This window comes from Lygodium microphyllum, chromosome 25 (assembly GCF_053477565.2).
Source record: "Lygodium microphyllum isolate KBCC chromosome 25, Lygodium_microphyllum_v1.1.10, whole genome shotgun sequence".
NCBI classification, from domain to species: domain Eukaryota; kingdom Viridiplantae; phylum Streptophyta; class Polypodiopsida; order Schizaeales; family Lygodiaceae; genus Lygodium; species Lygodium microphyllum.
In genome coordinates this window covers 17,655,248-17,668,979 of record NC_141159.1, presented here as the reverse complement: position 1 = coordinate 17,668,979, position 13,732 = coordinate 17,655,248, and the positions used below count along the sequence as shown (strand labels likewise).

The 13,732-nt window shown below is 40.6% G+C and overlaps 1 pseudogene; it reads right to left on the bottom strand.

Annotated features, from left to right (window-relative positions):
• Nucleotides 1–654: 654 nt before the first annotated feature.
• Nucleotides 655–1,212, bottom strand: LOC148013951 (pseudouridine-5'-phosphate glycosidase pseudogene; annotated as a pseudogene).
• Nucleotides 1,213–13,732: the final 12,520 nt, after the last annotated feature.

Below are 13,732 nucleotides of genomic sequence, written 5' to 3'. Positions count from 1 at the left end.
CATATACATTTGTGTTTGCTGATTTTGGAGCTGCATATACATAGACATATTCTGCAAAATCTGTTTTAGATCCTCCGTTGAAGTACTTGACGCAGCAGTCATAGATGGAGCTGAAGTAGAGGCAGCTAGAATTGTAGAAGAAGCTGAAATAGAGGCTGAAGTATCTCCCATCCTGAAATTTCTGCGACGCTTTCACGTCGGGTTCACCAAAGATGTCGAAAAGGTTTTCGAAAGCCAAGTCGCGACCTCTGAGGACTTTGAATAATTTCAGGATAGAAGGATAGATCGTTAATAGTGGCGGCCTCCACAAAGGATCATATTTATATTTCTTCAGAATAGTTACAGCAGCAATAAAAGACGAATACAGAAGATCCTCAGAGGTATATACAAGAGGTTTAGAAAACAGTTTTAGTACATATCATAATAATGTCCAATACTATAAGGAATTTGAAGTCACAAATCTGTTCTTGGTATAGGAGAAAAACCAGCAAAATCACTCCTTAATATGAAACATCGATACTCGGTAAGTCTCCCCTCGGGTAACAATAATTTAGTACATATGAAGATGGAAATCTTCAGTCATGAACAGACTGGGACCTTATTCTGTCATCCAACCACGATGAGATATCATTCAATATGATGGTCACATTGTCATCAGACTTCCCTTGCAGAAGACTTAACCAGCTCTATGTTTGCAGCAAGCGAGGCTCCACCAGTAATTTCATTGACTCTTTTGAGTAAAAAGGGGGTGATTGTGCTTCCACTAATCTTTTGCTTCAATGCTTCTTGCAAAGAACTACTGATTGCTGACTCAATCGGCTTGGCAGCTGCTTCATGTTCTTCCGGGATTGGCACCCCAATGAGTAGTCCACTCTGTAAATCCAAACTAGAGTTCGCACCTTGTATGAGACCCTATGGGGAGGGTCATGTTGGGGTTCTTTCCCCTAAACAAGTTTGCATAAGCCTCGGAAATCGAAGACATGATATGATATCTGCACATTCGTCTGGAGAATCAACACGACAAGGTACCTTGCAGCCACTGTGGCGAGTAAAGAAAGCAGGAAATTCATTGGTCTTGTATCCAATAACAGTAACACCTTCAGTCTCAAGGTACTCTAACATTCTGGGAATGTCAAGAATTGACTTGACACCAGCAGAGAAAACAGCAACAGGCAACCTTCCAAGCTCTGTTAAATCAGATGAGACATCCATTGCTTTTCACCATCAGCATGTGATATCTCGTCCTTGGGGTAAGTCTGTGAAGTAAACATATCCTCCCAAGTATATATCAGACCAACATTAGCCCATGTCTTTAATATATCCATAGTCGTATATTTTATGGGTTTTGTAATCTGCTCAAAGCAACTGATACTTGTGCTCCTCTCAGTTTTCCTCCATCGTCACAGTTCTTCTGTCGCCGTCTTCTTTCCTCCCCAATCCTCTCTCGTACCCTCAAATTGCAAAGCTTTTACTGTCGTCTTGAGCTATCGTCCTCCGTTATCATCTTCAGCGCAGCGTTCACACCGCATCCTCCTCACTGCTTCATCTTCAGTGCAGCAACCTTACTGCATCGTCCGCCGAGCTCTATTGCTTCAGGTTCAGGAGGGTGAAGACGTCGGTGAAGAGGCCATGGCAGGTGCCCGGGAGCACGGGATAATTCATGATTTAGCAATAGGTGTCCTTTCAGTCTACCTGGCATCGACCTTCTGGACTGGTTTCAACCTCAGACTGTCCTCTTTCTTTCACCCTCCAATCCTCTGTTTCACATACGACTTCAGCACTCTGTCCCCTCTCAGAGCTTTCTCCCCAAAGATCTTTCTCTTACCCTCAGCACTTGAAATTCAGTACTTCCCAATCATCAGCGTCTGAATCTTGCTCGACAGGGTTCGCCCCAGGCCTCCCTCCTCTGTTCCAACGTTCAAAACTCCCCCCCTTTTCGGATTTCCCTCCAATCATTTTTGGTACCTTTTTCCATAATCAATCCTAAAAAAGACCGCCTTTGTTTTTAGCATACTCTATATAGAGAGTATTCACCGCAGCATACTCTATACAAAGAGTTTTAACCAAGTTCAGTTTTTACTACAATACTCTGCATGTGGTGTATTGCACACAAATGAAAAGGAGTAGGCTTAATGTTGTTCCCACTTGCCAAGCCAAAATCCTAGTAAGTCCACCATAGTGCCATATACCCTCGTCATGGACGCAAATAGCTGAATTCCCTTGTCAACATAGCCAAGGATAAGGAAACTCCAAAAAATACTCATTACGTTGTGGTATGCAGTCAAACATGTGCTGAACATCAAGCAAGCTCCCACATTTGGCATATTTATCCTCCAATGTACTTCGATTTGCATCTCTTGGAAATAGTTTAGTACTTCCTCACAAAACCCATAATCGGCATATCTTAAAATATCAAAAAATCCCTGTTCTTCTCTGTCTTCAGCATAGAATGAAAGAGCAAACATAACAACTAAGTATGTACAAAGTATCAAATCACACGCACAACTTTTGGGTGGTTTTTACACCTCGAATACGCAGCAATACAACATCGCTATACATTAACATGACCAATGCGTTTATGCCAGATATCAATATCTGCAACTACACCGGTCCCATGTGCAAACATTGCTGCACTCAATTCAGACATGTCTGCATCCAACGTAAACATTCTGCCCTTCTTCTTTCCTTTTGCTATCAAGCGACCTTTATTTTTCATATCCTCAACAAAGCATCCATGAGGATTAAATCTGACCTGCAAGCCCTGCTCAACCATTTGACCAACTGAAACCAGATTCTTGGTGATATTCAGGACATGAAATACATCGGACAGGTATTTCTTTTTCCCATCCTGCATAGACAAGGGAATTTTTCCAATCTGCACAATAGGATGTGCAGTATCATCACCAGTTTCCACAAATCCTGGTTTTTCCATTTTTCTTGCATCCTCCATCCATTCTGCATGACCTATCATGTGGTTTGATGCACCTGAGTCAACATACCATACATCATTGCTTTCTTCTGCACTTGTCACAGAATTGTTCATGTGCTGCACCATAAACAAGTGCTCATTTCTGTCATCACCCTGTCTACTAGAAGATGCATAATTCCCTTGTTGCAGTTTTCCATTCATGATGTCATTCTGCTTTTTATAGCAGTCTTTAGCCATATGACCCATTTTACCACAGTAGTAGCATTCAACATTACTGTTTGCATTTTGGTCTCTTTGCCATCCACCACGACCTCTTTGGCTCCCCCTGCCTCTAGAGTTACCACGTCCTCCTCCATAGGACTGGTTTTCTTGAGTTTGCTGCATATTCTGATTTCTGCCACGGCCTCCAAATCGGCCTCCTCTGCCTCTGCCTCTACCTCTTCCAGCATTTGAGTAGAAGACAGCTTCTTTTGAAGTTCCTCCTGAAGAAGATGCACCACCATTTCTCTGCTCCTCAGAAATTAGAAGAGCAATCAACTCCTCAAAATCAGGAAATCTTTCACGGACGGAAATGGATGTTCGAAACTGTGCATAATCCTTTCCTAGACCATTCAAGGTCACATAAACTAAATCATCACCTTCCACTGGTGACCCAATGGAAGCAACTGCATCTGCAATCTTCTTCACCTTCATGTGGTAGTCGTTGATGCTCATATTTTCTCTTTGCACATTGTGCAACTCTTGCTTGAGCTGCATTTTCCTGGCTTGCGTATTTGTGCTATACATTTTTGACAAAGTATCCCATGCCTCCTTTGGCGTACTTGCATCCTGAATATGCACAATCATAGAGTCTGAAATGCCGATAGACAGCCAATACATAACTTTCCTGGCTCTCTCATGCCATGCTTTAAATGCCTGCATTTGCTGTTGATTGGGAACATCAGGAAGAACTGGTTCTTCTTCATTTCCTGCAACAAATTCCCAATATCCTTTTCCCATAAGGAAATTCGTCATTCTAAACTTCCATGCTTGGAAGTTGTTCTTGTTAAGCTTTTCAGTGACAATCTGTGAAAGAGAATCAGATGCCATTACAGAAGACTGCAAAAAATTCTGTCACTGCAAAAACCACAGCTTCACCCTCACAAGGGAAAATCTGCAAAACTGGCAAAAGTAGTATTTGACCACACAGTCACTTCCTAGTGACGATTTTGCATCAATAGGCAACATGGATGATTCTGTAACTCCCAATGTCTCTGCGCACAAGCATACAATGCAATTTTTACAGTAACTATTCACTAACCTGTAGAACAGTGGTTGCATAGCATAAAACTGGGCCTTTTCCTGAGTGTGTGCAGAAAACTTCCGCCTCCAAAATAGGCCCCGAAATGGCCTCAAAGCATATACTGCCCTCTTGCTTCACCGCGAAGGGCGTCTCAACCTGAGACAATGCACTCCTGCACTTTCCGGCTGTGCTACCTACAGAGATCTACTCCCAAAACAGAAAATGAAAGCAACACTGCTCCTCTTACCAGAACACTGCGAGCTTGGCTTGCTTTCTTGAGCTCCTTACCACGAACAAGGCTCTGATACCATGTCAAGATTGTGGGAGAGAAGGAAGGAGTCTCGCTTGAAGCTTTCTTGCTTGCACAAATGGGGGAAGACACACAAGGGTGGAGGCTGAAAACCAGTTTTCCTCTTCTTAGTTGTGTAAGCCAAAAGAACTCCAGTACAAAGAAATAGAAGAACCCTATATATGGGTCTCAAGCCAAACTCAACTAACTAAGGTGGCATACTAACTGAGCCACGAACTAGAGTAGATAAGGATAGCTATCATGTACTAACTAAGGTGGCATACTAACTGAGCCACGAACTAGAGTAGATAAGGATAGCTATCATGTAGCTATTATTCATGGGCGGTATACCAACCGTGTCTGCAACTGACAAGTCAGTGACATAAATACACAACGGTCACCGTGGCGTATCACGAGTGGAGCTCGATATCTCAACATTAAGCAAAACAAGACTACCCCATACAATCCTCAAGCGAATGGTCAGGTTGAGAGTACAAACAAACAACTAGTGGGAATCTTATCTAAAATTGTATTAAAAAGCAAGTGCGATTGGGATAAGAAATTATATGTTGCAGTGTGGGCATACAACACGACCTTCAAGAGAGCCATAGGCCACACCCCGTTCAAACTAGTGTATGGGGAGGAATGCATTTTTCCTTTAGAAATGGAGCTTTCCACTGTGCATTTTGCCCTCAATCATTCATTGGGAGAGGAAGGAGCGTTAGGAGAATGGTATACTTCCCTAACACATCTTGATGAGATTCGATTGTTGGAGGTTGCACTATATCAAGAAGTAGGGAAGAGGAGAACTTCATGATCTTTGGGCTAAAAAGTATAAATTTATGAAAGGGAAGTTAGTGTTGTATTATGATGCTCAAAGGGAGCTCTTTTCAGGAAAATTAGAACCCAAATAGGATGCACCATACAAGATTATATATATAGAAAAGAATGGCTCTAGAGCCCTTTTAGCAAATTTACAGGGGGTAGAGTTTAAGACAAAAGTTAACTTTAGTAAGTTGAAATCTTATTATGTGTAAGCGCTAATGTTGGGCTTGGTGCCTATAAAGGGCCTTCAGGATTCAGCTTTTACGTCCACTAGGTACCAAGACGAGCGAATGGGACGTATCATTTCTTATTTTGAGCATCCGTACCTTGAGCAACGTTACCACCAAGGTGGAGTGATCTAGTGGAGCAAAGGCTATCAGGTTAGTGAGTGGTAAGACGGATCCTTTACATGGGAAATTAAGATCTATTGCCACCATTGTTAATGAATTTTAACTAGCATTTCTATTAAGTTCAGCGAGGAAGGAGGAATTGTGCTTGTTATACACCCCCTCTCTCTCAGTTTGATTTTGATTATATAAGTACGAGTGAGTTGATTAGTATGGTGTGGCCTATCAATGAATGTTGGGTTTATACTCCGAGCTTCTAGAGGCCCTACTGCTAAACATGTGAGCATTAGTGTGGTCATTAAGGAACTGTGACATAGGGTTGTTATGAAGATGGAAGTCTATTTAGGACCCTATTTTACTAATAATATGGCAGAATACAAGGCCTTGATCATGGGGCTCTGATGTAGTGATATTTGCTGGTTATTGGTTAAAGGTGACTCGTAGTTAGTTTGTAATTAATCAGTTAAATAGGACCTAAAGTTTGTGGGATCCCATCTTACGCATGTAAGCTCTGGACTACTATGGGGTCTTCTTTTTGCTGACACGTTATTACGCGAGTGGTGATCAAGAACAAGTCTCACTCACAACCCGATAACGAGACATTAAGGAATGCCGGTTGGGAAATTTGACTTCATCGAATGCACAACAAAACAATATAATTATTTCGACAGAATACCACAAGCCACACACGTAAACAAAACAACACACAATGCCTCTTGTAGCTCAAAATAACTTAAAACCCAAAAGTGGGTAGAGCAACACTCCAACACAAATTTCAAAAACATCAACAATTCGAAATCAAAACCAAGTGAATAGTATTCTCATACCTTGACAACCTTTGACTGATACTTGACGCTTCAACTTCCAAGTTCTCCGACTTCACAAGTTAGCACAACTAGATTTTGCTCTTGCATGCAACCCTCCTCTCATCTCTCACAAGATTACAAGATCAATACATTGGAAGGGCCCCTAACTCTTCCTTCTCCTCTCCTCATATAGTTTTTTTAGATACTCATACCTTTTCTTATGCTTTTGGCTTTTCCTAAAGGCTAAAAGGCCTTTGTTGCTTTTCCAAAGATAAAATCCTTAAGGCTTTTGACAAAACGTATTCCTTTAAGGCTAATAATTAAGCCTTCTTCTGCAATGCCTACTTATCCCGCCCTGGCTACAGTAAACCTTTATGCTATTTGAAATTTTAAAGGCCCTCTAGCAAATCTTACAATTTCCGCCATTATCAATGGTAGTCATAATCGATATAATCCATATTTCCATATCGTTGAGCCTCTGTCCACCATATTCAATCGAACTGCCATGAAAGAGACTCCATGCGAGTCAGAGTGCCATTCTGCTTGTGTTCCAGGAAATGCCGCCACCTTATTCAGATTCTTTTTCATAATCTTCCCTTCGAAACTAACGAGCATGCCAATAAGCATCCACCTCTCTTGCATGACTATTGAAACTCCTGATTAAGAAGCTTTGGATCATAATGATGACATCCTGCCAACGTTTTCTACAGATCTGACTCCTTCAAACACGTCATCAGTGTAGCTTCCTCGACCATAGCTGCCTCCTAAGTAGTTCGTATTGATACCCAGCTTTCTAAAAACCATATTGATAATGGTAGAAACTCCCTTTGGCTGATCATATTCATGGCAATCTTCTTACCACTTGACCATGTCCAATAAATTGTCTCCTAAATAGCACCTTCATGAACTCATACTATAGAGATTAAAATCCCATTATCCATCATCTATCTTCTAGGCGCTTCCGCGATCTCAGGTCTACTCCAAATATCTCGACAGATCTTCAAATAACCATAACTATCCCCTCCTTGATCTCCTCGTTTGTGATCTTCTTCCAGGCCTCCGCCATCTCTTCAAGCAGCCTTGCATCCTTCAAGATAGCATCGACATGTACCTCAATGCTAATAAAACTTATCACCCTATCTCGAGCGATCCGCCCCTAAAATTGAAAGACTCCTGCAGGAAACTCCTGACCACCGTGATGAACTTCCCTGCTGCAACACGTTGTCTCCCCTTGAAAGCGATCGTTGTCACCGTGGACGTTGCTGAGTAAATTTGATCAACGATCAATTTTTTATTGCAAAAAATTCATCTAACGAACCTTACCAGCAAATAAACCTTCATTCCCATATAATTTCGTGTAGTTGAGACCACAAATCTTCAATTTCTTCCAAAATAAATATTTGGAAATTACACAGCTAGCTTCATTTGAGAAGACCCATACTAGTATAGATTTGCATCCATGTTGTATGCATGACTCATACTTGTCCACTAGTATATCCTTTTTTACAAATATTACGAGCACTTTGCCACTCTAAAACTTGTCAAGTGTCAAACCTTCAACATTGATAGTCTCAACATGTACCAACCTTGTCTACCTTTGATAAATAAGTGAGACCACATGAAGAATTTGTCTTGGAATTCCTTGCTCAAGTCCTGGATCGTGGCTTTCAAGAAAACTGAATAATCATCTTAATGTCCTTCATAAAACCTGTCAATACTCTTTTGATAATTTTCCTCGCACTATCAATTTCATGCAAAGTGACCTAGCAGAAATATGCTCTCTAAAATGAGCTCCGTGCCCAATCATGCACATGATTTGAAAAATATGAAATATTGGATCGTGATATGCAACTAATCAATCAATGCTACACACAAAAATAATGTATGAATTGAGGAATCATGCCTAGCTTATCTACATGTGCTCGTGCATCATGCATAATGCAAACAAAGTTCCTTGTTAAGAGTTAATCCTTACTCTCACCTCTCAACACTCATCAAACAAATATCAATCTCCACTCCACCCACCCAAATCTCACCGTCGCTCTGGAAATGATGGTCCTCAAGATGTTGACTTCGCGAATAATAACAACCTATCTCACAATTATGAGTGTCCTTCATGACCCTCTGACTCACCCAACCACCTTACACACTCATCCTGAGGTTCCTAACTTTGTGATGAATATCCCAAATATTGTGTGTGCAAGAAAACAGTGCATGCTCAATGACATGTGTTTTATGAAGTGCACGTGCAACTAGGATTTATTGCATATAGCTGTAGCGGGCCTCATGTCATACTAGTGCTCAACGATGGTGCAAAATGTGTTTCATCCCAACCTATGGCATGGAAGTATTTGAACAATTCAAGAGATGACCCCCATGTGGAGTGCATTAACAAGTGCAACATAAAGTGCTCGTGAATCCATAATCCTCGTGATGTGCAAGAGTCTAGCATGAAAACAAACCTTGCTCTAGAATGTTTGACAACTACTAGCAAACTCCAGCATCAACTTATCCAAAAAATACCAAGCTTGACCAAGGTTATCAAGTTTCACACTCAACAAACCAAAAATAATAATAGAAACAAATCCTAAGCTAGACAAACACAAGAAATCCATCTATAAAATGATAAAGCAATCAGTCACACAAACAACTAAGCTAGCAAAAACCAAACCTATCTACTTGACTAGGGGTTTTGCATTTTTCAGAAAAAATGCTTGATATATTTAGTCCTCCCCCTAGTCTGCAAACATTCATGTTTAGCAGTTTCTCATAAAACAATGCAATATTTATGAGCCAAGCAAATATAAAATCCAACGATCTATCCACAATATTCTCAACAAACACAAATGTCACATTTCTCTCAAATAACTCCTTAACAGGTAGACAAAACTCATCCATGAGATTTTCATCAAAATCATTAAAACTTTTTTATCTAAATCCTTCGAGACAATCCTCACCATCTAAGGAAAATACATCATCCTCCAAATTCTTCAAATCCCAACCATAATACAACGTCTTCAAACCCCTCAAATCACAACCACACTAAAAAATGTTCAAATCCCTCAAATCACAATCACAGTCGAAAATTTTCAAATCCTACCCATCCTCCCTATGAAAAACCATGTTACTTCTAGAGTCTCTAAATAAAGTTTTGACCCTTTCTTTGTTGCCAAATTCAAATTCATTGACTGATTTATATATGCAATCTCATAAATATACTATGCAAGGATCTCCCAACTCAATCTCCAAATCAACCACAACATCAAAAGGAGTCAACTTTGGACTCACAACACCACAAGATCCAACAACATCAATACATGGGGTCACTCTAGGACACCCATCCACATCACTTTACTCATCAATAATACAAGACTACATCAATTCTTCCACACACAAAGAGTGATAAATACCTTCCATAGTATCCTTACAGATAGTCTTACAAAAATCTTCATCATCACAAATAATATTTTCACAATGCAACAACTTTGGGTCAATAACCTCAACCAAAGAATCCTCAACTACCAACTCCTCAACTACCTCCTCACAAACACCTTCCAACTTTATTTCCTTGGTTTTAAACCTCTATTCCCTCAAAATTTCAATTCTTTTTAAAGCCTTATTTGAATTCTCTCTCACATCGTCATCAATGTCACTCTCAGGGTCCTCAAAACCCCAATCCAAATCATCACAAATAACATCAAAACCTTTTGGAGAACTCAAAGAAACCATAAGACTATCAAATGAAGTTTTCTCTTCCACATTTTTTCCAAAATCAACCAAACAATCATCCACACAACTATCAAGAAGTATGAGTTCAGGTCTACTCAAAACAACATCATCAACATCACAAACAAAAGCCTCTCCAAGGCTACTCAAACCATCACCAACCAAATCACAAGACTCATCACAGTCAACAACACCAACACCAAATTGAGAACAAGAGTCAAAATGCAAAACCTTCATACTTCAACAAACTCATAATCAAACTCACAACAAATCTCAACAAACTTATCAGGCAAGAAATTCGAACCCTCAACTTCATCTTGAAAGCTTATAGTTTGTAAGCACTCCCCCTCTTGTTCTTATAACAAACTAAAACATTCATACTCTATTGTCTCTTCATCTTTCAAGCAATCAGATCCATCTATACTATCACCAAGGCAAGCAAGCTCACTCTCTAAATTGTCTTTACTCTCTTCAACACTGCTATGACTATTAGAAATTTCATCACATCTTCCCTTACTAGAAATATCAAAACTTTCTTGTCTTTCATCCTCTCCCAAGGAACATGAGAACTCTTGGTTCTTAAAACAATTTGGATACTCTTTTTCTTCCTTACAACTCAGATTCATCAGCTCTATAGTCCTCAAGCTCCAAAGTATCATTAGTGAATCTCTTCTCTTTAGTTACATTACTAATCAATGGACTAGAAGTATCTATCCATGGTCAATAGGTATGAATTCACACTATTAGATTCTTCACTCCAATAAGTCAAACAAGTATTTTTCTCCTCAATAACCCTAGGGAATTTCTCCTCACAGACTTCAATTGATTTCTCACAAGTCAACTCTGTCAAGATTGTGGGAGAGAAGGAAGGAGTCTCACTTGTAGCTTTCTTGCTTGCACAATGGGGGAATACACACGGAGGTGGAGGCTGAAAACAGTTTTCCTCTTCTTAGTTGTGTAAGCCAAAAGAACTCTCATACAAAGAAATAAAAGAACCCTATATATGGGTCTCAAACCAAACTCAACTAACTAAGGTGGCATACTAACTGAGCCATGAACTAGAGTAGATAAGGATAGCTATCATGTAGCTATTATTCATGGGCGGTGTACCAACCGCGTCTGCAACTGACAAGTCGGTGACATAAATACACAACGGTCACCCTGGCATATCACGAGTGGAGCTCGATATCTCAACACTCCCCCTCGAGCTCAATCCCAATTCTTGCACACCAAGCAGGTCTCTGAACTTGCGCAGCTTCTCTGCGCCCAATGCCTTCGTGAATATGTCAGCTACCTAATCCTCTGTGCTGACATAAACTAGATCAATAAGACCTAGTAAAACCCTCTCTCGCACATAGTGATAATGCACCTCAATGTGCTTTGTTCTAGCATGATAGACTGGGTTATTTGCCAAGTGTATACTACTCATGTTGTCACAATAAATGACAACTGGCCCATTTGTAGACTGATGCATATCATAAAGTAGCTTATGCAACCAAGCTACCTCACATGCAGTCATTGCTGCACCCCTGTACTCAGCCTCTGTACTGGACAAGGCAACTGTAGGCTATTTCTTGCTGCTCCAAGTGACTGCAGCACTCCCAAAAGAGAACACATATCCACTGGTAGATCGTCTATCAGAAATACTACCAGCCCAATCAGCATTAGTGTATCCATGCAACTGTATCTGAATCCCAGTCTCATAAAATAGTCCATACTGCAATGTGGACTTCACATACCTGAGTATGCATCTAGTCGCATCCAAATGTGGTTTCCTTGGAGCCTGCATAAACTGACTTACCAATCCAACAGCATAGCTCAAATCTGGCCTCGTAATAGTCATATAAATCAAACTTCCTACTATGCGTCTGTACATAGTAGGGTCTTCTAGAAGCTCACCTGCATCTGTGCTCAGCTTGACATTCTGCTCCAAAGGAACTGAAATAGGCTTACAGCCTGTCATCCCATATTTGTACAGCATGTCCAATCCATACTGCCTCTACAAAAGCTGTATCCCACTTGGTGATCTGATCACCTCAATGCCCAAGAAATAACACAGCTCTCCCAAATCCTTCATCTCAAACTTCTGCTTCAATTGCATTTTCACATGAAGGATATCTTCATCACTATCACCTGTCATAATCAAATCATCAACATAAATGACAAGTAGCATAATACCTTTCTCTGTTTTTCTCACATAAAGTGAGAAATCTGCCTTGGAAATCTGAAAGCCAATAGTGACAAGATACTGTCCTATCTTGTCAGACCATGCTCTAGGTGCTTGCTTCAAGCTATACAAGGCTTTCTTCAACCTGCAAACAAACTCAGGATGAACAGCATGCACATAACCTGGTGGCTGCTCCATATAGACCTCTTCTTGCAAATCACCATGCAAGAAGGCATTCTTTACATCCATCTGATGTAAAGACCATCCCTTTGATGCAGCCATAGCAATGACTGCTCTTATGGTTGCCATCCTTGCAACCGGACTGAATGTTTCTTCATAGTCAATGCCATATGTTTGTGCATACCCCTTGACTACTAATCTTGCCTTCTATCTATTCACAGAACCATCTGCATTGTGCTTCACCTTATAAACCCACTTACAGCCAATTGCATTTTTACCTTTAGGCAAAGGTACCAATTCCCATGTAGCATTTGCTTCCAAGGCATCCATTTCTTCATCCATGGCTTTCTCCCATTTTTCTTTTCCCATGGCTTGCTTAAAAGAAGTGGGTTCTGGTTCCTGTATCACTTTGACCATATATGCATAGCGAATGGCTGTAAATCCATCATATTTCAGCCTATCCACACGAGACCTAGCTCTCGTCGACCTGCGCAAAGTAGGTTCACTCCCAGGTGCTCTCAAAACATCCATGGTCTTCCTTACTCCAGGTGTAACAATAGAAGGAATACCCAACTCAGCATCAATGCTCTGTTTTGAGCCACTGGATTCACCATCCACATAAGAGTGACCTGCATTCACATCAAACATGGGCTGATCAACCTTCTCTTTTCCTTTTCATGATACCTGCATACCACTATCTACATTCCTTTGAGAAGATTCTCCTGATCTCAATCTGCCTGTCCATGGCGAAGAATGTGAACCACTGCTAGAGGACGCTCTAGGTCCACTAATATTTTGTGATTACTGCTGCGAATTCTGTGCAGCATTACCATTTTGTGCATCTACATCATCAATCACATTTACTGGTTTATACCAGCTACTCATCTCATCAAAAACAACATCTCTGCTCACTGTAAACTTACGAGTAGAAGGGTTATAGCATCTATACCCTTTTTGTTGCAGAGAGTAACCAATAAAGATGCACTTCTCAGCTTTTGGATCTAACATGGATCTCAACTCATCTGGCACATGTACATAGGCAATGCAACCAAAAATTTTCAAATGAGAAATATCTGTTTTTCTACCAGTATACCTCTCCTTTGGAGTCATTCCATGTATTGTTGCAGTGGGAGTCCTCTTCATTATGTAGACTGCTGTAGCAATTGCTTCAGCCCAATAAA